Source organism: Corvus moneduloides, chromosome 6, assembly GCF_009650955.1.
Source record: "Corvus moneduloides isolate bCorMon1 chromosome 6, bCorMon1.pri, whole genome shotgun sequence".
Classification (NCBI taxonomy): domain Eukaryota; kingdom Metazoa; phylum Chordata; class Aves; order Passeriformes; family Corvidae; genus Corvus; species Corvus moneduloides.
The window spans coordinates 58,796,938-58,824,864 of NC_045481.1; the positions used below are offsets into that span (position 1 = coordinate 58,796,938).

The 27,927-nt window shown below is 40.5% G+C and overlaps 1 protein-coding gene and 1 long non-coding RNA gene across 4 annotated transcripts in view; both read right to left on the minus strand.

Moving 5' to 3' along the window:
* The window catches only part of ANO3 (anoctamin 3), a 205,424-nt gene that overhangs the window by 99,759 nt on the left and 77,738 nt on the right, over positions 1-27,927 (minus strand). The window lies entirely within an intron of this gene.
* LOC116445107 lies at positions 15,885-22,720 on the minus strand. Its single transcript, XR_004240648.1, has 3 exons — positions 22,711-22,720; positions 21,327-21,335; positions 15,885-16,338 (listed from the first exon to the last, which is right to left on the minus strand). It is a non-coding gene; the product is annotated as an uncharacterized LOC116445107 (long non-coding RNA).

The following is a 27,927-nucleotide window of genomic DNA, read 5'->3' on the forward strand; positions in this document are numbered from 1 at the left end:
TTCCTCTCTTTTCCATAAAGCTGTTTTCTAGACTATGTCTTTCCAACTAGAACTTTGTTACACAGTCCTTGCTTGTTCAGGGATCTTCTCATCTGCAATAGCAGACATGTATACACCTAGCAGAAAAAACCCAAAATACTTGTTTTTCTATTACAACCCCATTTATTGGTTCTTTCCCTACAAAATATTCCTCTGGCAGCTAGAATAAGCATGGAAATGATTATAGCATTAGTACAGAAATTTCTCATGTTGTTGAAAAAGTTGATTAATATTTATGGTTTAATTAGACCCTGCCTCTTTTATTTTAGCACTTCTGCCTTGGAAAGTCTTCTTTCCAAGGGAATGCTGGGGACTCCTGTTATAGAGGGAAATCTCTACATGGCTCGAAGTCAGAACAGAGAGCTGTACTACATCTCATAGCTTTCTGATAGGGCAGGCAGGAAAGATGGAGCTACAATATGATAACCTTTTCTGGTTTTTAAATTAGTAACCACAATTTAACGCATGCTCAATATTATGCCAATCTAGAAAGACTCTAAATGAAGCAACCTCTCAGAAGCCTTCAGGTTTTGGCCATTAGAAACATAAAGGAAAAATTTTGCTATGCCTCATTGTGTGAAATACCGACTCAGTTGATCATTTTGGTACTGTTAAGAAGAAAATGTGTCTTTCATTTGCTCCTAATTTTAGATGAGGAAAGTTTGGCAGCTAGTCCATATGCATTGTTAACTCAATGATGGAAGCAAGGCTGGATCAGTGTCAACCTCATAAAAAACAGCCCAGTAACTATTCCCTATTTAATCCAGCATAAATCTAGCATAAAAAAGGAGTAGCTTCTATATGAGTCAAATCAATAAGATCAGCTTTAGAGATATGCTCTATAATAATATCCACAATCAATATTGACAACATGCAAGTCTTACCAACTACTCATTGTGACACCCCACCCCTAAAGGGAAGGGAACACACAAATGCACAGATGCTCATGGTTGAAAAGGAACAACAAAAGTCAGAGGGTCTGCAAAAGCTTACAAAGTTCTATTAGTGAATTATACACTTGGCTTGGAAATCAGCATGTTAGCCCCTTATCTCCTAGTATAAACACACAGCAGTGGATTTTGAGTACAGGGTAGGGTGAAAGAAAAGAGAGAGAGTAGGAGAGAGAGTTTAAAGAGGGGGAGAGGGAAAAGAAAGAAAGGAAGAAAGAATGAAAGATCACCAATCCTGGCTCCAGTGTTGATTCAACTGATGGGGTGTCCAGGGTCCTGGAGGCACTGCACAGGCTTTGCAGGGGTCCCATTTGATAGACAAGTTTTCCCTGCCCTGGAGCTAAGTTTCTCATTTTCTATGCAAATTAGTTATCAAGTGCAGTTTGTTCTTCTAGACTTTTTTGGAAAGGGCTCAGAGGGTCAAGGGTCTTTGATGATCTTAATCCTCCCCTACTGAGTCGACCTTTGGTCAACAGACCATACCCACTTCTCAACCTCATTCTTGTGCTGTACTGTGTTGTGCTTATCTCCAGGACTTAGAATGAGGACATGTGTCCCAGAGATATCCTACCACCATATGGCCCCCTTCAGCAGCTACGTCCTGTTCTTTTCACAGCTTGCTCTTACCAACAATTCTTGATTGACTCCACGGTCATCTGGCTATTGGTATTTGAGACACACACATTAGCCCCTTTTCTTCTGGGCCTCTACATTCACCTCATCAAAAGTGTGATTGAAAAAATACCTTCCTAATTGTAAAAAACTTGTGTAAAGCCTTTGCCTTTACATACCGTACAACACTAATTAAAATTAAATGCCATTCATAAAACACATTAACCAGACTGAGAACCTGATAAATCTCAAGTGTTTCTGTCAATAGCATCATTACAATTAGAATCTTTAATCACATAAATTATGAAGAAAAGCTTGCAGTGTTTTTCATTACGTTTAAATGCGAAAGTGTTTTAACAGTGTCAAGTGTGAAACCTCAGTGTGGAAGATCATGTAGTTTTCAATACTCAGTGGATGTAACAGGCACCTACTGTTAAAGAATAAGCTCATTCTGATTGGCAGCTGCATCTACAAATAAAACCTTAATGTAGGATAATTAGTCTATTAAATTCTGAAAAACCGTAACCAAGAGATACTTAATAAGGAATAACAACTTATTTCAGTAACAGTGGAAGTTCTCTTATCTATTTGTAAGACCACCACACATACAAAAGGTATTCAGTTTCATATATTAGACCTGTATTTGAATAAGCCATCCATACTTTCCTTTTTTTTATATAAAAGCTAGACTCAAACTAGATAACCTTTATCTTCATTTTATATTCCTACAGAGAAAAAAAAAAATACCACAGCATCTGTGGGAAGAGATGGAATAAAGTCGAGTTACAAGTTGTAAAACCTGCCTACAGAGGCACATGGCAGCACAAAGGAGCATATGGTGGCACAGAGAGGCTTGTCTCCACCGGACCCTGGGGGGAGGAGGTGTCACACGGCAGACCCCTACGGAGAGGAGCCTGCCGGGAGCTGACAGACAGGTGAACAGCAAGTCATCATCCCACAGAAGGAAGAGTGTTGCTGATGTGGCAACACGGGATAGGTCATGTAGTGAAGATTACCGTATAAAGAAATACTGTGCCTTAGAAAAGTGCATAAAACCAGCTCATTTCTTTGAATAAACAATCCAGATTCCCTGCCGGTCTGGGTCCTTGCATCAATTGCCGACTAATGGTGCTCCGTGTGAGGAGTTTATTAGACACCTAACTGTGCGTCCATTGGTGAGCCCCATGGGACTTGAAGGGCTGCTGAAAGAAGCAGGAAACCTGGCCAGCGATTAATCACTTGAAGTTGTAGGCGAGCCACGGGGAACGATGGGGGATGGTATATCCCACTAACAGAACATCGCAGAGACACTGGAACAGATTTTAAAGAAACACAGAAGGAAAGTTGAGCCTACAGATTTGAACAGACTCTTGTTCTGGGCAAAAGACTGTGACTCAACTTCAGATAGTAAAATATTTTTGATCCTCGGACATGGGACACTTTAAAAGATGCGTTGTGGGACCGAGTAGCGCAAGGCAACGCAGCGCTGACAAAGCTTTTTTGTCCATGGAAGACAGTGTGTAAGGTGCTCATAGCGCATGCGGCACCCAGAGACCGCATAAAGAAAGATGCTTGTGCCACTGCAGCAGCTGTGCTAACCCCTTCTGCGCCACCAGCAAACCACCGTAAGTCTGTTGGGGCTGTGGGAAGAGAATCAGAAGCTGGCCCCTCGTCCCCCAACCCATTTGACCCTGGAGGGAAGCCGGATGGTACCGTAGAAAAGCTTGCGCTGCCCCGTGCCATGCGGCAACAGCTGGAGCTGTGTCGCGGTGAGTGGCTGGAGCCAGGGAGGCCCTTCCTGGTAGCGTATTCCTTCTCCATTTGCCCTCTGTGAGAGTGCAGCAGAAGATGTGGCAGTGGGGCAAGCGTGCGGGACTACAGGGGTGTGGCGCCAGCAAGCATATGGCGGCAAGCATGTGACAGAGCAGTGCCACACTGGTGAGCAAACAGCAGAGCTGAGAAGCGGCAGTGAACACCGCGCCGGCGACACAGCGGATCTGGCGGGACAAGCGCAGCTCTCTGCATGTGGGAAGTGAGGAGACAAGCCGGTGGGACCTGCGCAGCCACCCGACCCGCGCAGCTGCCCAACCTGTGCTGCTACAGCCAGGGCTCCTGTTTCCTGCAGACACGCGGGAGCTGATACTGTGCTAGACAAAAGGACTGAGGGGACCAATAGCCCCTTCCTCGGGAGTGGGGGGGGCTACAGCATTAGCACCACTTTGTGCGGGAGCAGCCTGCAGGCTAGGTATGTTGTTCCTGCAGCTGGTCCATAGAACTCTCCTGTTTTCATTATTTAAAATATTGCCACAATCCTGGACCCTATCTCAAAGATTGCTTTTTTACTGTATCACCTTGTGACACCTTGCATTGTGTTGGGGTTTTAAGAGTTCTAGTTTTTTTTTCTGCTAAAGGAATTTTCCCCATACTGTTCCTAATCGCTGGGTACTTAAGAAACAAAGAGCTGGGGGTGGGGTATGCCTGGCTACTCTTTTGTTTCACTTGGGTGTGGGGTCAGTTCACTCTCGATGTTCTAGTTCTCGGAGAGAGAAGCTGCTGGTTCTTTTCAGGAAGAGAAGCTGCTGGTTCTTTTCGGCCATTTTTCTTTCTGCGGAGAAAGATCCCAGGACCCCCGGCCCACCTTCCCTGCCCCACTGGAGGCCGGGCTGTGGCCGCCCTGCCCCGCCGCTGATTCAAGTCTTCGCTGCATTGTAGCCGTGCTCACCCTGCCTGCCTAGACCTCCGGGGGGGGTTCCCTGCTTGGATACATCGCGTCTGCCACCCGGGATTTGTGCTCATCCCTGCTGCTCCAGCCTGCCGTTCCAGCCTGCCGTTCCAGTCTGCTGTTCCCAAGAGTCTGGCCGGACACTGGGGCCAGCTGCCCAGCGGTTTGTGAAGCTTCTTTGTTCCATCCCTTCCCGGGATCCCAGGGCACCAGTGCCGCACGCTCCCCAAGCTCGCTCCGGAGCGCCCCCTGCAGCCACGGGGAAACCATTGCACCTGCCCTGCTCACCGGGAGCCACCAGCGCCCCTGCCGGCTGCGAGCGGAACTGCACCCAAGGGGAAAAAGGCCCGACAGCCGAGAAGGCTGGGGCTGGGTTTGTGATTGTTTGCTGTTACTGCCATAGTTGTTGTTGTTTGTTTGATTGGTTATATATATAATAGTAAAGAACTGTTATTCCTATTTCCCACATCTTTGCCTAAAATCCCTTGATTTCAAAATTATAATAACTCGGAGGGAAAGGGGTTACATCTGCCATTCCAAGGGAGGCTCCTGCCTTCCTTAGCAGACACCTGTCTTTCAAACCGAGACACATTGTTCTAATTGGTTTTTGCTAAGGATGCTCCTGTAGTAATTATAATTTTTAAGCTATCTTTTCAAGCAGAAATTAGGCTTGTTACCTTTTGAAACCACATAGAGAGCTAATGTTATTATAATTGTAATGTCCAAGGCCTGGATTTATATACATTCTGTGAAATGGTACAGTATTTAAGCAGTTGATGATATTACCTTGCTTATTTTCGCTCGATGAGTGCTTGTTTGTTTATTAGATGCATTATTTTACTGTTCATAGTAAGAAAACTGCATGTTATGTTACACATTTTCTTGAATTTGGTAAGTTGAAAGATGTTCATGTTACATATTGTTAGAACAGAAAAGGGGGGGTGCAGGTATGGGATGTGCCCCCTGCAAAAGACTGCAAAGAGGTTTATATGTTCTTAATTTTTCAATTGCATTCAGAATGATCACAGGCTCACTTAGAAAAAGCTAAGGTACTTGTTAAGACTCTTGAAAGTGGGAAATGGGAAGGCCCCTTTCCGTTAATAACCTGAGGGTGAGGATATGCTTGTGTTTCTACAGATTCCAGTCCCAAGACGGGTACCTGCAAGAGTGGTCCGACCAGCCTTATATACTCCAGCTTCATAATCAGCTTGTAGGGAAGATAAACTCTTCTGAAGTCATGTTCCTAACTGATACTAATAAAGTTTTTAAGCAATTGTGTAAGTATTTTAGGGAAACCCTCTCAGTCAAGGCTTGAGGCTCTGGCCAAGCCCTAGCCCTGGCTGACTGGGGATTATACCATCAGACCCAGGTGTTTTTGCCCTAAAAGTGTAATCAAGTCACTTTGACTTGTTGATTTGATCTTATAAAAGCTGGACTCTCTTTCAAAGTAAACTTGGAAGTCTTGCCTAGGAAAGACTTTCTAAGTCTTCACTGTGATACAGGACCACCCAGGCATTGCAGACACTGATGGTAAAAGTTTTAGACAACTTTATGTTGTTTCTCAAAGTTCAATCTGTTTAATCATTGTCTTCACACATAGGACTAGTTATTGGGTGTTTTCATCTATCCCCCTGTTCATAGGAAAGATACTGCTTTTGTGAAGAACGGAGCTTATTTGGTTCAAACAGTGGGCCAAACATGTTCTAATGTTAGCAGGGTTTTGTTTCATAATTCTTATTGTATAAAACAAGAAAGGGGGAATTGTGGGAAGAGATGGAATAAAGCTGAGTTACAAGTTGTAAAACCTGCCTGCAGAGGCACATGGCAGCACAAAGGAGCATATGGTGGCACAGAGAGGCTTGTCTCCACCGGACCCTGGGGGGAGGAGGTGTCACACGGCAGACCCCTACGGAGAGGAGCCTGCCGGGAGCTGACGGACAGGCGAAGAGCAAGTGATCATCCCATAAAAGGAAGAGTGTTGCTGATGTATCAACACGGGATAGGTCATGTAGTGAAGATTACCATATAAGGAAATACTGTGCCTTAGAAAAGCGTATAAAACCAGCTCACTTCTTTGAATAAACAATCCAGATTCCTTGCCGGTCTGGGTCTGTGCATGAATCACTGACAAGCATCAAGTATTGTTACTATATTAGCACTCTTAAAAAGTCTTATCATGGCTGAAAAAAATTAATTAATCCTTTTCTTGAGAAAAAAAAAAGAAAACATGAGACACATACTAAACGTGGCTAAAAACAGCCTACATGGATGAAACCTCTTTCTCTTCAACATTATCAGAATGTCATGAAAGTTTTGGAATCCAAATTTTTAAGTATATTTTTCAGATCATCTTAACTGCCTTTTACATTGTGAAATAAACATGTCAACACAGAATCATACAATCAATTAAGTTGGAAAAGACATTTAAGATGATCAAATGCAACCGTAGATCATCAAGTTCAATATTACTCCTAATAAAAGTTTTAAATGCAGCCACTTGGATGAGTGTAACTTCAAGGCTGGCAAGTAATTACATCCTGAATGATAGTAAGTCATTATGATACTATTTTTCAATGTCATCTCCCTACACAAATAACACTGATGATAACATTGAGCCTCATCTTTATAAATCAATCATGCCTTTGAAGATTACTTCAATTAAGTACCATAACTTTATTTCAACCTTTTGCAGGTTTAAGTACAGTGAAAAGATGAACATATAAAATTAATTGTAAATGCCTATACTTCTGCTAGGTTTTCCTTTCTCTCATGATAAGATGTGAGAAGCAACCTTCAATCCAGAAGCACAGCTGAGGAAAGACAAAGGAACTGATGGAATTATCTGAAAGCTCTCAATGAAAACACACATACAAGACAGGACTTATAAAAATATATTATAAGATCAATTAATGATTTAAAACACTGCAACCTAGTATAACAGTTTTCAGAGACGGTGAATTTTTCCCCATAGATCTTGTAAACAGGATCAACATTTTGTGCAAGCTTCAGTTTCTAATTTTTAACAATACGTTATCCATTAGATTAAAAGAAAGCTATTACTTTGATAGTCCAGAGGTTTTTATACTAAATCACCTCTTTTTAAAATTTATTTTTCTGATGAGCTCTTTAGAAAGACCTTCAGTATAGCATTACAAGGAAGGCTTAATGGAACTCTACCAATATTTCAGCTTTTTTCTTTGATTTGACAATAGAACAGCACTCAACCTTCCAATAGCACTGTAACAGCCACAATGACAAAAGTTTAGAAGCCCATTAGCCGTTTTGGGTATAGGCCTTGCACGGACAATAATTTTTATTTATAAAGAGTTGCCCCTTGCAAAAATAAAAATCCCCGAGATGCTGTTTCCCAGGAAAAGACTCCCAGCTTCTGTTCTGAAGTGCTTATTGTTGGCCAGCACTCCATTTAGTGAGATATTCAGTACTCAAGACCTCTGGACGTTACTTCCAGGTCACTACTAAAAATACCAGCTATGGTTAAAAGTGATTCCTAGAGAATCTACTGGAAAAGAAAATTAAGAAATAACCGTTTTGCTGGTTTTAAGTTTCTGAGTTTTATATTTGTGTTTGGGTTCCCATTTGATATCCCCATTAATTTGGAACTCTATTTAATACTCTCTAGAGACATCATCTTCACCTAGGCATTTCAATTGCACCAGGGGAAACAAACCAATAGTGCAACAAAATCTAAGGATTTAAAGAATGCAGAAGACATTCCTCCCATTTAAGTTAGGTTTACAAACAGAATTCTGTTGTTCTGCACCTTGGATTGCAAACTTCTTTTCAACAGCCATGGTCTATAGGGGTTCAGAGTGTGGCCAGGGATAACAGCTTTGGTGAGTGTGGGGCCTTGGGAGAGATGGGTGGGCCTAGTCTGGCAAGAGGCAAGACAAAGAGCAGGAGGTGAGACAAAGAGTAGGATAGTTAATGGGAGATTGGGCAAGGAGATTGTAATCTGTAGCCATTGAAGATGTAAAACAGGTAACCCTAGAAGCTGAAGTTGGTAGCTGCTGAACTGTTGGTTTGTTACAGTATATAAAGACGTGCCTTGTACTATAAAATTCGGCTTTGCATGCACTTGGCAAAGTCCATGTTCAGTCACCGATAATGGTCTTATTTTTGTCACAACTATAACAAATGAGGAGTAAACAACAAACAAACAAGGAAACCCTCAAGCATAGACCTACTACAGCGCTTTCATGGAGAACCAGAAATTACATTACTTCCTCTAATTACATCTCACACTCAGACCAGTGAAGCAAAGACCTAATTCCTTCTGGAAGCAGCAGGAAATTCAACTGCTGGAATTAAAGAACCACTTGCAAGCTGCCCAAAACTCTCCTTCATAATATAACATGAGGTTGGCCTTGCTCCCACATGGTGTCTATCAGGATAATTCAGATGAAAAACTGAAGTAAAGTCTATTAATTTAGAAACCTTTACCCTGATAGAAATTATATAATTAACTGACAGGATGAGAGAAGTAAAATTTTAAAGTATACATGTGTTCTCATTGCCACAGACAAGACAAAGATGTTTAATCTTTCTTTGCCTCTGTCTTCAACACCAGTGATGTGCTAAGGGGCCCCCAGTGCCTTGCCCCGGGCAGTAGGACCATGGCTGTGCAAATTATAAACTCCTAGCTGACCCTGAACTTGTACAGGATGTGCTGGTCCAGCTGGATCCCTATACGTGTATGGAGCCTAATGGGATTCATCTGAGGATATCCAGGACCAGCTGATGTCATTGTGAGGCCTCTCTCGATTTTAGAGCAGTCTTGGGAATCCAGAGAGGTCCCCAGCTGACTGGAATGTTGTCCCAATTTTCAAGAAGGGCAAGAAGGAGGACCCTGGAAATTACAGACCTGTCAGTCTCACTTCAGTCACTGGTAAAATTATGGAGAAGATTATTCTGCGAGGTATTGAAAAACACCTGAAGGACAATGCAGTCATCAGTCACAGACAGCATGGCTTCTCATGAGGGGAAAGTCCTGCTTGCCACACTTAATTTCCTTTTTATAACAAAGTAACCCAAATGGTTGATCAAGGGAAGCCCATTGATGTAATCTTTTTTTATTTCAGTAAAGCTTTCGATACTGTCTCTCACAGTATCCTTCTGGACAAAATGCCCATTCCACAGCTGGATAAACTCATCATGCAATGGGTAAGCAAATGGCTGGGCACACTGAGCTAAACTGATTAGGGTGACATCAGGCTGGTGACTAGTCAATAGTGGGGTTCCACAGGGCTCCATCTTTGGCCCTGTGATCTTCAATATCTTGTTAAAGGACTTGGGTGCAGGAATTGAAGGGATAAGTAAGTTTGCCAATGATACTAGGTTGGGAGGAGCTGCTGACTCCCTTGAAGGTAGAGTAGCCCTGCAGAGACTTCAACAAATTACAGAGACCAGCAATCACCAACTGCATGAAGTTTAACAAGGAAAAATGCCGGATTCTGTACCTGGGATGGGGCAAGCTTGGATGTATGGACAGACTGGAGAAGGAGAGGCTAGAGAAGAGTAAGGGACGTGGAAAAATCCTGGTCAACAGCAAGTTGAATATGAGTCAACAGTGTGCCCTGGCAGCCTGAAGGGCCAGCTGTGTCCTGGGGTGCATCAGGCACAGCATTGCCAAGCAGTCAAGGGAGGTGATCGTCCCCCTCCGCTGTGAGCTTCTGCAGCCTCATCTTGAGACCTGGGGGCAATTTTGGGTGCCGCAATAATAGAAAACATCCAAAGGAGGGCTATGAAGATGGTGAAGTGCCTATGGGAAGCCGCACAAGGACCAGCTGAGGTCACTTGGTCTGTTCAGCCTGGAGAAGACTGAGGTAGGACACCATTGCAGTCTACAACTTCCTTGTGAGGGGAAGAGGAGGGATAGACACTGATCTCTTCTTTCTGGGGACCAGTGACAGGACCCCAAAGGTACAGCACGAAACTGTGTGAAGGGAGGTTTAGATTGGATATTAGGAAAAGGCTCTTCATCCATAGGTAGTTAGGCACCAGAAAAAGCTCCCCAAGGAGGTGGTGACAGCCTACCAGAGTTCAAGAAGTGTTTGGACAGCACCCTCAGGCACATGGTGTGATTTTTGGGGAAGGGCCTGGAGTTGGACTTTGATGATCTTTATGGGTCCCTTCCAACGGAGAATATCCTATGGTTTTATGTATCTACAAGTTTTAGAAAAGTTATTGCAAATTGAAGGAGAGCGACATTTTATACAGGCAGGTAAGTGACAGGACAAATGGGAATAGTTTTAAACTAAAAGATGAGAGATTTAGATTAGATGTTAGGAAGAAATTCTTTACTCTGCAGGTAGTGAGACGCTGGAAGAGATTGCTGGAGAAGTTGTGGATAACCCATTCCTTGCAGCGTCCAAGGTTGGATAGGTTTGAGCAAGCTGGTCTAGTTGAAGATGTCTTTACCCACAGCACGGAGGTTGGAAAGATACTATCTTTAAGATACCTTTCAACCCAAACCACTCTATGATTCTATAATATTTAAGGTACATTATATGGAAACACAATTAAAAATTTCTTTGGGGGTTTGGGGAGAAATAAAGGCATTTAGCTCATTACATCTTTAAGGAGTACTGTTATAATTATGCACACAGAATTTGGAGAAAATGAAGTCTTCTATTACATTGGGGCCATATGTTGGTCCCAATAGCTCTTAGTCTTTTAGGCCCCCGGTACAACATGGATTGCCACCTATGCACATAAGAACTGTTAGTATTCCCATTCAACAACCACATTACCAAGTTTAGAGTCAACATGATTCAGCTAAATTTTGAAAATAGCAGTTTTCACATCCTCACCTTACACTACTTCATCCAATTTTCTTCATTTTCTAATACAGGCCCCAAGTCTATTCTTCCCTTATAGCTATTTGAGAACTGCTTTAAGACTTCATTTTCTCATCATCTCCACAAGGAAATTACTTTTAGTGAAACAGGTTTTAGTTTATGTGTGGATGCTAAAAGGCAGGAGCAAAGAAATTTTCCAGCTAGTGAAGCATTTGTGAAGTCTTTCCTTTCTCATGCTTTAGCTGAGAAACAGAGAAATCCAGCTTCTCACAACTTCTCTGTGAAAGCTTTCGTTCTCATGCGAACTGGATGGACAACAGTTTGAGAGAATGTAAACCATTTCCACAGGTGCAGGTTGTTGTGAGAACAGCAGAATTGTTTTCAGTCTTGTGAGAATAATATTTGGAAATGGGTGTCTTACTTAAGGCTCAACCTATCACCTTGAGAGGTGGTGGGTGAATAGGCCAATCATGTAATTTCTTTATTGCGAACCACACTATAGAAGATGAGCTATTCATTAAATGGCTCACCTCTGCTTCGGCCATATCATCTGACCTGGATTTATGTAGTGATTGTCACCGTTCTCTGGGGGAAACAGCAACATTTATGAATTTTAGAAAGCATCAAAATGGAAAGGAAAAATGCTCTTTTTTTTTTTTGTCTGCAAAAACTGTAATGAAGTTAAATACAAAATGTTGCTTTTTAGTGCCGCTCAGTAAGGCAGGACTTATACTAAATTTAAAATATTAAAGAATACTGTTAATTTTGTACAAAACATGAGACTATCTTATGATCACTCTAACAAACAAAATAATACACTTTCCTGACAATATCTGTGTTAGTGAGATGTACTTTAGAAGCATTTTTAAGTCTCTTATTTGCAGATCACAACCTATACTTTTGATCTTTATTAACAAAGTGGGAGAGATACTATTGTAAAGAAAGGAACAGTTCAAAGAAGTAGAGTGGTGCTTTTTGCCAAGGAGGTCTACTTACCATAAAAAACATAATTAAGAAAAGTAATAACTTTGAATATTGATTTCATTCTAAAGATTTGTGCAATAACTTTATAAAGTTTATCTCCATTAATATCTTGTCTTACATAAAATAAAGCCTAATTTTAACCAAATAAAATTGGTGCCTGGCTAATCAATAATACTTCCATACAAATAAAGTAAAATATTTTTGTCCTTAATTGAACATGGGAATTAGAAGGCTTCTGAAGGCTGCTGACCACTCTGGAAGATCTACAAAGCTGGTGTAAACATATCTGCCAGAAAACATTAGAAAACCAACAAAACATTCTATTTTCTTCCCTGAACCCAACAACATATTAAATCTCTGGGAGGCTATATATCCTCATCAAAGCAGCCTATTCCTCAGGCCTCCTTCTCAGAAATCTTCAGAAAATGCTTTCTCACAGCAGTCTTGGGAGACTGGCACTGGTACAACTGAGTCGATTTAGCAACAATGTAATGAGGTTACTGAAAAGGAAGAAAGCACAATATTGCCTTTTAATAGACCAAGACAGGGCTTAAATGCACCAAGCATAAAATGAACAGGCATCAAGTGTTTTGATCTAGGTTATAATATTTATTTGTTAGCCAAACAAAAGAGGAAACAACTGGAGTGGACAGCCCAAGAAGACATAAAATTCAGGATGGTGGGGGTTTCTTTGATCTGTATATCAAAGCAGCTCCATTCCCTTTTCACCTTAGGAGATTAAAGGTCAGACAGAAAACAGCTCCTCTGTGGGAAAGATCAATTATGAAATGTCTTTATTCACATTCTGTATTCTGTCATGGTTGGTCAGATTAGAAGTCAACAAGTTAGAAGTGGGGTCTTAGGACCTAATTCTGATTATGATTGATGCAACAATAAAGGTAATCAGGTAAGACAAAAGACAAAGTACATTACCAAGCAGTGTTATTTTGCGCACTTAACTAAGAAGTCAATAGGAATATGAAGACAAAGTTCTGGTTTTGCTCATCTTTCTGCATATATATTTTCAGAATATATAAAACCTTTGTAAGGTCTGCATTTGGTATATAGGATAATGCACTGAACAGAGCAAATCAGAGCTTAAAACACAATATACCTCAGACTTGAGTGCAAATCTATCTGGAATTTAGTTCTGTAAGAGAACTGGATGACAAAAAAAGCAACTTGCAGATTACTTCAATTTGTATTTCAGTTCCAGAAATTGATCCAGAATTAGGAATGGCTGGTTAATTAGACACACATCATGTGCATTGTGCTGCTTGAGGTCTTGCCCTGAACAGTGCTTAGGCATTTATCTACTTACAAAAAAAGAAGTCACTTACTTTGGTCACTGTATTTTCAGTCATAACCAATACTGCTCTACATATTCCCAGTCAGATCTGAAAAAATACCCCTAACCCTCCTCCCTCTCCTCCAACCCTGTCCCTAGATTTCAATTTACAAAGACAGACCTAGTTGTGGTTTATAAAACATGCCAGGCTCTTGGTCCTATTATTCAATTCCAGTAAGGTTGATTATATTCAGCTGAAAACCTGATGCTGGCAAAACTTCAGTGGAGAATTGCAGGTAGGCAAAAGGTACCCAGGACAATGACTTGGCTAAGGCTTACAGTATTTCCATGGGAAAAGTGCTGCAGTAAAACTGATTAAAAAACCAAATTCATGCCAGAAGATATTTTTGGGAGGATAATATTCTACTATGAATTGTATCTGAGTGTACTGAAGAATAAGTATTCTCAGAAAAAATTCCCAATATTTTTTGAGTAGAATTAGTACATACTTTATATAGATAGACTGGTGTAATTAAAGAGATGGTGGAAAAAGTAAGAATAATATAAACATTGAAAAAAATTATTAAAGAATAATAACACAATTTAATATTTTTGGTGGTAAATAAAAAAAAAAACCAACTCTGTGTACGTTTTCCCATTTATCAAAAATATTAAGATGAAGAGAGATCCTACAGTTTTGCATGGATGAACAATATACCAGAAGTTTAAAGCACTGTACATCGCTTGAGATAGATTTTTGTGCATTGTGCAGAATGGATGGTCCTTTTGCAGAAAGTGGAGTCCTGTAACAGTGCTTTCAAAGCTGAGCAGGGTAGTGCTGCTTGTGGCCAGGCAGGTTATGGTGTACTCATAACACAGAGTGTAAAGTGCTGCAGTGTAAAATAAACCACGCATTTTTAAATGCAAGTTTAAACAAAACAGTTTCAATGGTTGAAAATAGTTAAATACAAACTTTTACTGAAAGAAACAAAATATGGTGTAAGATAGTACTTTATTATAATAGCTGTAATTAACGTGAAAAAAAGCATTCTCAAATTTTGTGGATGTAGGTCTCTCACTGAAGAGGCAAAAAACAGTGCAAAATAAACACACAATCTAAAGAGCAAAATCAAAGTAAATAAACTGAGATACTCAGAAGAAAGCATCTAATAGCATTAGAATACTGTTTAGATTAAAGCTTTTTTCTTTTTTTTTTTAAAGTTAGTAAGACAAACAGTAGTGAGCAAGAAATCTGGAGAGGTGTAGCTGCCTTTCTTCCTTCTCTAAAGGAGCCATTCCTAGTGGAACTTCTCATAAAAAGAAAAAAAAAAAATCAGTTGGGGGGGAAAAAACCCAACCAATCCAAAAAACCAACCCACAATCAAACCAACAAAAACACCCCAAAATCACAAGAAAGAATAAACCCACAGGCCTGAAAAAAATCTCTAAGCCAGTATGGCAGTATGTCACCAAAAAAGTATAACAGAGTATAAATACAGGGTAAAAGAGAATATAAATAACCAATTCCATAGTTCATAGGTTTGACAGAATCTGTATTGTAAAATTGTGAATCAGTCCCTTTTTCCTGCCAAATCTTTGAACCATCATCCTTTTAATTCTTTCTTCACCCTTGTTTTGTAAATTCTAATTCCAGAAATAATTCTAAACTTAACCTATAGCTATTGCCTCATTTATAGACTACTTATTATCATCTCAGCTTCTCTCTTCACCAACTCTTTTCTTCTGCCAGCAAATGGGAAAAAAAAATACCCAGGGAAGTTTCAACTTTTGCATGGGGTAATAAAAGAACACACACACTTTATCTTCTACATTGTGTGCTGCAGTATAGGCACCCATCAAGAAAATCGTATAAATACCTACAGTGTAACAGGTATACATTTTTTTAAAAGTGCATACACATTTATTACTTCTAATTTCACACCTGTGTCGGTGCAAGTGGCTGCAGCCACCCAGACCCCTGAGGACAACGCAGACACCAAGCTGTGGTGGTCAGGCCCCGAGGTTTAATGTCTCACTCTGTAGTTAGGGTGAGAGCCCATAATCCCCCAGTTCAGTTATCCACATACTTTTGTATAGTTGGTTAATGTTTCTCCCTCCCTATTTTATGTATAATTCTATGTGTATTTATTTCCCTTAATTTATGTAGTGGGTTGAACCTGAGTTGATGGACAGTCTTTTAGACTAATGACGCTTCTCACAATTTACATATTTAAACCGCACAGAAAGGCGGGATTTGCCTTTGGTCCGAGCTCGCCTGCCGGAAGGTGGAGGGGCTCCAAACTTCTGGGCCCTGCCGGGCCGGGGCCCCTGCCCCCTGCTTTCCCAATGCCACGGCACGGACCCTGGGTCACTGCGGGGGGAGTTGTCCCAGAGCTGCAGGCAGCCAAAACCAGCCATGGACTGCCACACAGCTAAAACCATCCAGCGCGGCTTCTTGGGAAGGGCGGGTCCCTTCTCCCTCCTCTCTACGCGGAGCCGGTGGAGTCAACGGGAGCCGGCGTAGCCTCCTGTCTGCAGCCAGCGCACTTCATGCCAAACTGAAAAAGACACCATGCAGCCAGCAGCACAAAGGGAACAAGGCTTTCTCCACCGTAAAGCCTGACAAGGACACTCTTCAACATGGCAGTTTCAGAGTGAGAGAGAAAGAGAAAGCAAGTCACGTGAGACGAAGCTGAACATGGCGACGGGAGAGAAAAGGGCGGTGCCGCGATTCTCGCACGTAGCTTAAAAAACTTCTTGCATGCCGTGGTAAGAAACTGTAATATCACAAACTGTTTGTCTCTTTAATCCATTTGAAGTACACGGGGGGATGAAAAGTTCCCCGTGAAAATTGTTAAGAGTGCCTATGCTTGGCTATATAGAAATATTGAGAGGCTTTTAGACTTCTTGTCACGAAAAAAAAGTCTTTGTGTTCAGACTAAAGTAACTCATCCTTAAAAAAAATTAATAACCGCATGTGATAGCCTATGTTTGGCAGTGTGAAGGAACTGTGAGATTTTTCATGGAAGAGCTGCTTTATACCACAGCAGATTGCTTCTTTCTGGGCGGGTCTGCTGTTGGTGGCAGTTGGGGAACCATGTGCAGCTGAAGAAAACCCTTTTTTCCTTAAGCATATGAAAGAGACTTATCAAGAACTGCAACACTTACTAAAATCCCATGTTCTGTTACCCTTTGTGTGAGTTGAATAAAAGGAGGAAAGTGGCTGGAGAGGGGGAGGGGGAATTTAATTTCTTGTTATTTCCCTTTACTTTTAATTTGGTTAGTAATAAAACTTTTCCTTTGTACTGCAACTGTTTAAGGTTTGTGCCTGCTTTGCTTTCTGCTAATTCTTATCTCACAGAAAGAAAATAAGTAAGCGATAATTTGAACAGAACCACTACACTAAATTGGTGTTTCCGCCCAGTTTTTGAACTTAACCCACTGCAATTTAATATGCATAAATTCTAGAAAGGTCTATCGTACTCAACACCCCATTGGTTCCTTCCCTAAGTCTTTTGTGTTATTTCCATTGGTTCCCTTACCCTCAATCCCACCTCCTGTCAAGTATTCCACTGGCTGTAATCCCCTTCCCTGCCTTCCCTATCCCCACTATAAAATCCCTGGACCCTGCCAAAAATTCGGCTCTTCATCTCTTCCCCCTGTCGTTCTACCTGAATAAACCTTCTGCGTGGAACCTACACGGAGAGTCCCCTCTCTCACTTCTTCACCTCCACCTGCATGCTCTCACACTCTGCTCAAGGGACAGCTCCCTTGCCTAAGGAGCACACACCCCCCCCCACCCCGATCCCTTTGTGTGTGCCACAGTAAATCAGATGCTGCACGGCTAGACCTCCGGCCTTCTCTTCAAGCCAGCATACGTGGATATTGTACACACCTCTGGTCATATTCGGGCAATAGAGAGGAGCCAAGCAGGGCAGGACCGAGCAGAGTCTAAACACAGCTAGGTGATGCTAGGCAGAGCAGGGGGCTGGGCCAAGCATGGCTGAACACTGCCAACCACAGCCAAGCCCAGCACAGTGGAGCAGTCTGGGAGTGAGCAGCACAGTGCAACACGCTGCCTTTTTCAGCATTTGTCCCTCATTGTTTTTCATTGTCTTGGGCTCAGGGAAGGGAAATCTTGGTTTGCAGAGAGTGTTCACCCTCTTTCCTTTGTTTTGGGGAGGCCATGTGGCACTAGCTGCAGAAATGTCCACCATCTTGTCTCTGTCTCATCCAACACGTGGAACCGAATTGAGGTGATGAGCACCTTCTGTGTGTAAATCAACCTCTCTTTTGTATACTTTAGTTATTAATATTGTTGCTGTTACTGTTTGTTTTTTATCCTATTGCTGTTTGTTTTCAGTAAACTGCAATCTCAACCCATAGTCTCTGCTTTTGTTCCTCTCTCACCGGAGGGGCTAGAGGGAACCAAATCACACAGAACACAGAATCACCAGGTTGGAAGAGACCTTCAAGATCATCAAGTCCAACCCATGCCCTAACACCACCTCAACAAACCATGGCACTGAGTGCCACATCCAATCTTTTTTTAAATACATCCAAGGATGGTGACTCTACCACCTCCCCGGGCAAATGATTCCAGAACTTTATCACTCTTTCAGTAAAAAACTCTTTCCTAACATCTAACCTAAATTTCGGTTGGTGCAGCTTGAGACTGTGTCCCCTTGTTCTGTCAGTTGTTGCCTGGAAAAAGAGACCAACCTCCACCTGACTACAGCCACCTTTCAGGTAGTTGTAGAGAATGATAAGGTCACCTCTGAGTCTTCTTTTCTCCAGGTTAAAGAACCCCAGCTCCCTCAGCCATTCCTCATAGGGCTTGTGTTCCAAGCCCTTCACCAGCCTTGTTGCCCTCCTTTGAACATGTTCAGGGGTCTCAACATCATTCCTGAACTGAGGAGCCCAGAACTGGACACAGTACTTGAGGTGCAGCCTCACCAGTGCCAAGTACAAGGGAAGAATGACTTCCCTGGTCCTGCTGGCCACACTATTCCTGGTACAGGCCAGGATGCCGTTGGCCTTCTTGGTCGCCAGGGCATACTGCTGGCTCATGTTCAGTCAGCTGTTGAGCAGTACCCCCAGGTCCCTTTCTGTCTGGGCACTGTCCAGCCACACTGTCCCCAGCCTATAGTGTTGCAGGGGGTTATTGTGACCAAAATGCAGGACTTGGCACTTGGACTTGTTAAACTTAATCTTATTGGACTCTGCCCATCTATCCAACCATTCCAGGTCTCTTTGCAGAGCCCTCCTACCTTCCAACAGATCTCCACACACTCCCAGCTTAGTGTCATCTGCAAATTTACTATTAGTAGACTCAATACCCTCATCCATATCGTCAATAAAAATATTAAACAAAACTGGCTCCAGCACAGATCCCTGGGGGACCCCACTAGTGACTGGCCATCAACTGGATGCAGCACCATTCACCTCCACTCTCTGGGCCCGGCTATCCAGCCAGTTCCTAACCCAGCAAAGAGTGCACCTGTACAAGCTGTGGGCTGCCAGCTTTTCCAGGAGTTTACTGTAGGAAACAGTGTCAAAGGCCTTGCTGAAGTCCAAATAGACAACATCCACAGCCTTTCCCGCATCCATCAGGCAGGTCACCTGGTCATAAAAGGAGATCAGTTTGGTCAAACACAACCTACCCCTCCTGAACCCATGCTGGCTGGATCTGATCCCCCAGCCATCCTGTAGGTGCTGTGTGATGGCACTCAAAACTATTCCATTACCTTACCAGGTACCGAGGTTACACTGACCGGCCTATAATTTCCAGGATCCTCCTTCCTACCCTTCTTGTGAACGGGCATCACATTTGCCAGCTTCCAATCATCTGGAACCTCACCAGTGAGCCAGGACTGTTGGTAAATGATGGAGAGTGGCTTCACAAGCTCATCTGCCAGCTCCCTCATCACCCTGGGATGGATCCCATCTGGTCCCACAGATTTATGAACATCCAAGCGGCTCAGCAGTTCTCTGACTGCTTCCTCCTGGATAACAGGGGGACCATCCTGCTCCCTCACACCATCTACCAGCCCTGGAGGACAACTGTTCTGAGGACAAACCGTCTTTCCAATAAAGACCAAGGCAAAGGTGTTAAACACCTCCACCTTCTCCCCATCTGTGGTCACTAAATTCCCTCCTGCATCCAGTAGAGAACCAAGGTTGTTCTTACCCTTCCTTTTGCCATTAATATATTTGTAAAAACATTTTTTATTATCCTTCACAAAAGTTGCCAAATTAAGGAAAGGAAGTGGTTCGTTCGGCATTTAATTCCTAGTGGTTTTAAACCACTACAAGCCCACAAACTCCTTGCTTTCAATTCAACACACATGCTCTAGTTTCCCTTTACCTTGAATGTTAAGGTAAAATCTTTTTTTTTTTTTTTTTTTTTAAGTTGCCTTCAACAGGTAACTCTGGTTACAGGTAACAACAGGTAACCTCTGGTACGCAAAACTAGAAAAAATACACTATTCAATAGTATTAGGAGAAATACAAAAGACTGGAGAAAATGGAGGAACCAATCCCTGCTGATGTGCTCACATGGTGTTTTTAAGAGTGTGATAGAAAAAACAGCCATTCCTGCAGATGGCCTAGTTTTCACAATAGTTCCACTAGAATTCACAGCCTTGCAGGCTTTATCTCAGCAACCAAAACTGTGCTGAAGGCTTTAACTCTTTCAGAAGGAAATCATGGACCAACCTCTCAGGACTTAATGACACAACAGAAAATCAGCATCTGGAGGGGTTTGTTCTTTATTCATGTTGTTGTGTGCTTCCAGAGCTGAGAATCAACCAGTCCTCCCGTTGCTTAACTTACTAGCTCTCTTCCACTTTCAATGAGAATAAATGTGTTTACTGCTAAATTCTGTGATAAAATAATCCATAATCAACAAAATTTTCATACTACATTTCATATCAGGATTTAATGGCTCAACATGTGAGTCAAATAATCCCTGGATTTAAGAATCCTTAAGTACTTACCTACAAAAGTGACGCTAATGGCTTCAAAACTTTTTCTGCAGACTTTTAATATTTATATGGTCATATGCGTAGGAACCCAGAGTGCCGAGAATATTTCTCTGCCTGTTTTTAAGGGTTCTTACCCCCCTGAACAACACTGTTTTAGCCTCAAACCTTGGAAAAAATTACCAACAGTCAGACAAGAACTAGAAAATACAGTGGTGTGAATTAGGTGACAGACTACTATGTAAGATTGTCACAGGGTGAAAAATTCAGAGGTTTTGGGCTTTTCTTTGTAGTAAATAGGTAAGAGTAAAAAATACCAAAATGGAGGATTGTTGTTGTTCTCTAAACCTTCCTCTCCTTCTTCTACTACTCTATATTCTGCAGTAAAAGTAGTTTGGAATGATTGGATAGAAAATTCCGCAGTTCCTAGTCGTGTTACTGAATAATTGGTAGGAAAATGAAAATAATGTACTTTTTTAGTAACTATTGGTTAAAATATCTTTAAAAGGCTCTGTAAATCTTGATAGAGAGCTCTCACTCCTGCTTTTCTGTGCTCTATGCTGTACCTGGGTCACGCTAGTGGCTCTGTTCCTCTGATAAGACTTAATAAACAACTATCTGGAAGCATTGAAATTCAAGGAAAAGTCTCGGTTTATCTTTGAAACTCCTTGCAAGGACTTTCAGCAAATTCTCTCCCATCCGGAGGGACTTGATTTACAGCACAGTTCAGTGTCAATATGCATTTCATAATGCCTCTAAATACTGCTAAGATAGTGAACACATAACACAAAGTACACAAAATGTATGTAGAACTGAGACTGAGAATCACCATGACTTATATGGTGATGTAAGAAAAACATTTCAAGTGCATGAAGGGTAAAGGAAATCAGTTTGAATCTGTTATAGGAGAACAAAAGCAGTAAATCATACCAAAACCCTCTTACTATTTTCAACAAATACATAAGATGAACTTGTATTACCCATTACTTATGTGCAGATATGTGAAGATAAGAGTTCAGAATCAGAGAAACTAGTTTTCTTTCACGTCTGTCACTAGCTTGACAGTCTCTGATGAATGGAGAAATTTCACAGTCCTCCTGAATGAAAAACTGATTGAAAGCCTACATCCACTGAGAAGTATTTACCGGGCAAAAACAAAGGCCATTGTGTATTTAGCTGTGTGCTCAGTAAAGTAAGGATTAAATCTTCAGTTATCCTATTCTGTTCTTATCTGTGTATAGGAGGGCTTAGCTCATAGCACTACTGAAATTCCATTCTACTCTCACATTCATATAGTATGTCTTCTTTGTTGTTTAAGGTACATATAGTCAAAAGGGTCAATTTTGCCTTCAGAAATTTTTGTTACAATTATCATAACAGAGTATGTTTGAATTCAGTTCTAACTGGAATTAGAAATCTTTAAACCTAGATACATAATAAGTGATTTATTGCAAGATAATTTAGAATCTAAGTACCATGCAGCAGGAAGGCAATCTGCAAGGTCCTTTATAAAATATTTTGAGGTAATACCTGTTAAAGGTACCTAGAGCACATGCAACGTGGTTCACATTTGAAAAAAACAGAACAAAACAGAGAGAACTGATGGGGTTTTTCTTCTCTTCATTTCCCCATGATTGTTTTTACTCCTGCTTTTTAATTGCATTAAAAGCTAAATCAGCAATTTTAGAAATGTATGATGACAGGTAATTGTAAAGTTTAATTCACTTTCCACCAAGATAAAATATCTTAATTCTTAAGTGTGCCTTGCCAAACTGACGAGACTGCAAATCATCTGCATCACTTTCAAAAGCCTCTATTCCCACCCTTGTGTCTTGAACCTCTGCTGAGGACATCTTAACTACTGCAGAGACATTACGAGAAAGCATGTGAAGCCAAGACAGAGTTGTTCAAACAAGCATTTCTTCTTATTAATGTGTTTCCAGGTTCAATGTGTTCCAGTAGTATTATTTTTGGTTTATTATTGCTGAGGTGAGAGGAGGAGGACAAATATTCCCAAAGGCATATTCAGCAAGGAGAAATGCTTGGATGTAAGGTGAAAGACTAGGTAGATCCTTTTCTCCCATTTACTCTCTAAGGTCTCTATTTTTTCCTGGAAGAAAAACATATTCTCAGTTTTAAAATCAACTATGCATGCATGCATTTTGGTACTCTGCCAGATTGTCTTTAAAGTTTGTTCTTACTCTTGCAGACATTAACATCACCCCTGAGAAGCCTTTCCCTTTACTCTGAATTACAGCAGCTGTTATGTAACTCATTCTCTTCTTGCATTTTCCTATAACTTGGAGAGAAGCACTTGTGTTCAGATTCCTTAGTACCTGTACAAATGACTGTACTTGCCATTGTATGTCATTCCTTTATGTATTTTAATTTAAAGCAGTGACAGACTGCTGCCTGATGTCTGGGAAGGAATACTTAGTATGCTAAGCACACTTCTGAGTAAAGTAAGATACATCTGTTTTGCATACAGTATTAGACAGTGCTCCAAACTAAATCATTGACACTTCCTAGTTTGCTGGTACACTGTTTTTGCAGTAAATTGGGTAAATCTGTATACAGAATATAGTACTTCAATATTTCATTAAATGTCATCTAGATTGGAATGAGAAATTTAAAATAAATGCATTTATTTGAATGACTGCAACCTGTATTTGTCCCATGTGTCTCATACACCACATACACGTTGTTCTAGTGTTTTGTATCTGGGATAAGTCTCAGCCATCTTTTAAATTAGTTTTAAAGAGGTTCTCTTAAACCAGTCAGAAACCCCCTTGTAATTTAATGGGGAAAAAACAAAACAAAACAAACCCATATTGACACTATCCCTTTTTGAAAGCCATTTACGATGTCCATGCAACATAAACTGGATATTTTGTCCAGAAGACCAGAGCACCAGCCACAGACTCCTGAGCTCTGCAGAAGACACTGTAGTGAATTTGCTGTGCATGTCACAGAGAACACAAACCAGGAGACAGCTTAGACATCCTGATAAGGTCTCAACATTTTTATAAGAGACCCCACTGGACTTCACTGGAAGCAGGAACTTAGCACTTTTTCTTAGTTATAAATTTTGCATTTTTTCTGTTATCCTTTCAAACATGCCATGTGAGGCAGTAGTATGATAATTAACCTGAGGCCCACGTAAAGATTGTTGTCTGATTATACTCTCCAAGAAGAAAGGAAAAGCTGCAGAACTACAGCAGTGACTTCTGCATAGGAAAAACGGGTCTAAATGTCTTCACAGATGACTCGATGGGTGTGGGGGTCTTCACTACTGATAGGGGAAATGGGTCGTAATGTCTTCAGGAACGACTAGGTCTGAAAGAACCAACCAGGTTCTGGAAGAATGGCTGTGGGGGTCTTTAGGAGAAAGAGGGTCTTACTGTCTCTATGAACATCAAGCCACTCAAGTTTGTTACAGAACCCAAACAGTTTGAACTTCTGGACTTTAGGGTAATAGGAGAAATGGGTCTGCACAAGTCTATTGCAGAACCCAGACAGTCTGAACTTCTGATGGATTCTCAGAACCCAGACAGCCTGCACTTCCGAACTTTAGGGGAAAATAACAATACATGTTCAAGGGGGAATATGTATTAGCTGGTATGGGAAGTCTGTACCTTCCCAGTACCTCAGCCAACAGGGAAAGGAAAACGACAACATGTGGTCAGGAGTTTAGGATAAAAGGAGCCTGAGTCCTCCAAAACCTAGGGACAGATCCCACAGTCCCCAGTGGACTCTCTCCCTTTATTCAAATAAAGTTCCAGAACTCCTCTGTCTCCTTTGTGAACAATGGCTTTTCATAGCATGGCTTTTCCACACACTTCAAAATATTATGAAGCAATGGAGAAATACGGAAGCTTTCCCACATATTTTCAAGACACTTTTTCACTCTCTCACATCAAGCATATAGCATTATCATAGCATCTCTCATTTCAAAATTCACTCTCTCCATGCTGTGATAATCATCCCAACATACAATGATTCAACAAGAACCAAACAGTGCCCTACACAACACCCTTCTCTGAGCTAGCAGCTAATGCCCACAAAGCAGCCCTTCTGCATGACATGGTTTTCACCATTTGATTTGTCAAGCATTTAAACCTTACTGCAGAACCAGCAGGACAACATCAAACAATTCCAATTTTTATTAATACTTTCAAATATAAATGTAATCTTTTACCTCATTTACTCAGCAGATACTTGAAGCTTTGGCTCATTTTACGAGGTTCTAAAAGTTTTTGGATAGCAGCTATCTTTTGCTGGCACAAAATCGCTGTCTTTAGCACCTGGGTGAACTATAATGTTATGGACTTTTAAACTCCCAAGAGCCAGCCCAAAACTAAATTCATCTGTTACTAGTTAAGAAATAAAAGTTATTTTAAAGTCTTGTTTCTACTATAAGATGTGACCAAAAAAGGACCAGAGATTGTATGTATTCAACTTACGTGTCATATTTTCCTTCCTATATTTACAGGAAATAATGTCTAGGTCCTTTCCCTCCTGCTTCTAGCATATTTCCTGCCTCTATCTAATAAATGGGATAAAAGTAAATCTGTTTTTAATGATTTCTTAAGTATTTAAAAGTTTAATTTCTAAACATTTTGGATCCTCTGGTCCTGAATCATCTATCTTTTGAGATTGTGTGTGTCATCAAAAATATCATTCATTTTATTATAAAAGAAACAATTTTGCTTCAGTAACTGAAGCTGAGTTATTTCTATCGGTATCCAGTTTTTCTGGGTAAAAAAATTAAAATAAGCACCAAACAGACATAGTTGCAACACTCACTCAACAGGCACAATTAGTACAGTTTTGACATAATTATGTCCATGAGACTGCAGTTTATGTGCTGCTAGGTAGCGGAAACTACTACTAGGTATGCAGCACTTATATTGTAGATAAATAACAAAGTTTAGTCTTGAGGGAATTGAATCCAACATTTCTTTTTTAAGAACTCTGTATATTCATAGTTTGTTTTCCAACTGCCGTGGTGATATTTTTTTCCCTGTCACAGGGTTATTTGAAATGCTTAGGTTATATTTTTAAGTCTTGAAAAACTTCTGCAGAAAAGGTGCATGTATTTTACTACTACTTTAAAAATACTCCATACAGGGTTAATATCAAGCATCTGAAGCCTGAAAGGGACCATAATCTCTAGCACTAATGGCTACACCAATCAAGCATCCAATTAAAATATTATTTATTCTAATTAATAATGTTATTAATTTAAAAGGTTATATTCTTTCACAGTCATCTCATTACTGAAAAACACAGCACACCAGAAGAATGTTAAAAATGTTTACTGAACAGACAAGCTATCCTTAGGAGCCTCAGCCGTATAAGACTTCAGGTTTTCTCAACCAGAGATGTTGGTATCCTCTATTCAGAATGGGCAACACTACTTTTGTTGTGTGGGAATTGCTTTGCAAAAACAAGGAACATAAATTCTTCAAATACTGCAAAACACACTGTGCTTATGTTCCATCAGATAGACTGCAGCTCCATCTGGACCAAGATAAAAACTTAGGACTACTCTAAATCTTCACATGATGAAGCAAGCTCAGAAGCCTTTCTAAGACCATAATTTTTAAATTTGCTTATTTAACAAGTCTACTTTTCACCATGAAACTCTAGTGTAACTCCCAAGCTTTTTAAAATGGAAGCTTTATAACTGATACATTTATTGCATAAAGTCAACTGGTAGCAGAATCAAAGCAAAGTAACACTATCTAGAAGCAGAGCTATATACATTTCTCTCCTAAATGCATTTGGTGAGACACAGATCCGGATGACTCCACATCTGAAGTTATAGACAAAGGCTAACAAAGAGGCACACAGTACATTGATGTGATACCCAGAAGAATCGATGAGTTGGGATACCTAGAAGAACAGAGGATTCTCCTTAACCCTAGCTGCCAGTTTGCCCCTGTGAAAGTGAAGTTCAGTTTTTGTTCTCACACATTTGTTTGCTCACACTGAAACAAACTGAGATGCAATTTTGTTGCTCATAGCCGTATATGAAAGCCACATGCATAACGTGTTGGCAGTTCATGGCTGTGGAACTGCTGTTCACCTGAGAACTTGTCTTCAGATCATTAGAGCTCTCAATCCTGAAGAACTTAGCGTTTTTTTTCTTGTTCGAACAGCAGTGCAGTTTCATGTTAGCTTTAAGTCACTGATGAGAGTCAGCATGTGACAAAGGCTGCTTGGAGGAAGGAGCACAATATAATGAGAAGCGTGTTTAAAAGACAGCTTTTTTTTTTCACCTTCTTCTACCAAACTCAACTCAGCTACTTGAACATTAGGCCCATGTAGGCAACTCAATGCTGTGGAGGTGTACAGAGCTATTTTAAAAATCTGTAATTTTAAAATTTTCCTAAATTACAGGGGGAAAGTTGAGATTATTACTAAAGTACTTAAAAAATCTAAAGGTCAAATATCTGAAAAAAAAGTTACCCGTGCTCTTTCAAAGCTTATGATTTAAAGAGAAAATGCTATCCTTTCAACAAACACAATTAAGCAAAATGTACAAAACTATGTAACTCTTCTATGTTCATCTTTGCACCCTGATTAAAATTTCAATATTACTGGAAGATATTTTTCTTTGCATGCATAATATATTTTATTAATGTTTTATAACTTTATGAAGTTACAGAATTGCTCATATAGAACATAATTCTTCTTCTCTCTGTTTCAAATCCAGATGCAAATGCATTTTAACCCATTATTTCATCACTTTTTAAAATATACACTGCATCTCCTTTCATAAAAACATGGAAATCCTTCCAACCATCTCTGACCTTGAGTGGAAAAAGATTTAATTTGCAACAGGTTCATGAGAGGTTGCAGAATTACGCATCCTGCAGGATACATCTTAATATATACACATACACACAAGAAATTAGGAGTTACAAAAGGTCTTCCTGATAATGCCCTTCACTGAACACACACACCCCCATCATAAATGCATACAGCTACAAAGATTGATCTTATCTTTGCCAAATGAAGCATCCTACAGAACCTATCAAGTATATTAAAAGTAAAACACTTTAATAAGAGCTACTAAACACCAGGATGACTCTGATTAATTAAAATTCAGTTAAATCAATTAGATCATCTGAAAGAAAAGACAGGGTATCGTGTTTTAACAGATGTACTAAACTTATAACAATTTCTTAATTTACATTTGAACTTTGCAGCTTTATTTCAGATTTGCAAATAGTTCTTACATGCTAAGAAGCTTATCTGACTTTTCTAGTTATTGGTAGCAATTTAAAAAATACTTTCTCTAGCACTGCAAAACTTGCCTCACTTTCACTCTTAGAGCAGTGCCTATAAAATTATTAAACATTATAATAAGTTTCTGTGGAATTAAATACAGAGGAAGCATATCCAACACAAAATCAGAGCCTAAGTTAAATCATGAAAAGCTTTTCTGGAAGTGATTATGGACCTTTTTTAAAATTACTACTTCCATTTAAGGATTTGAAAACCATGTCTATATATGTTAATG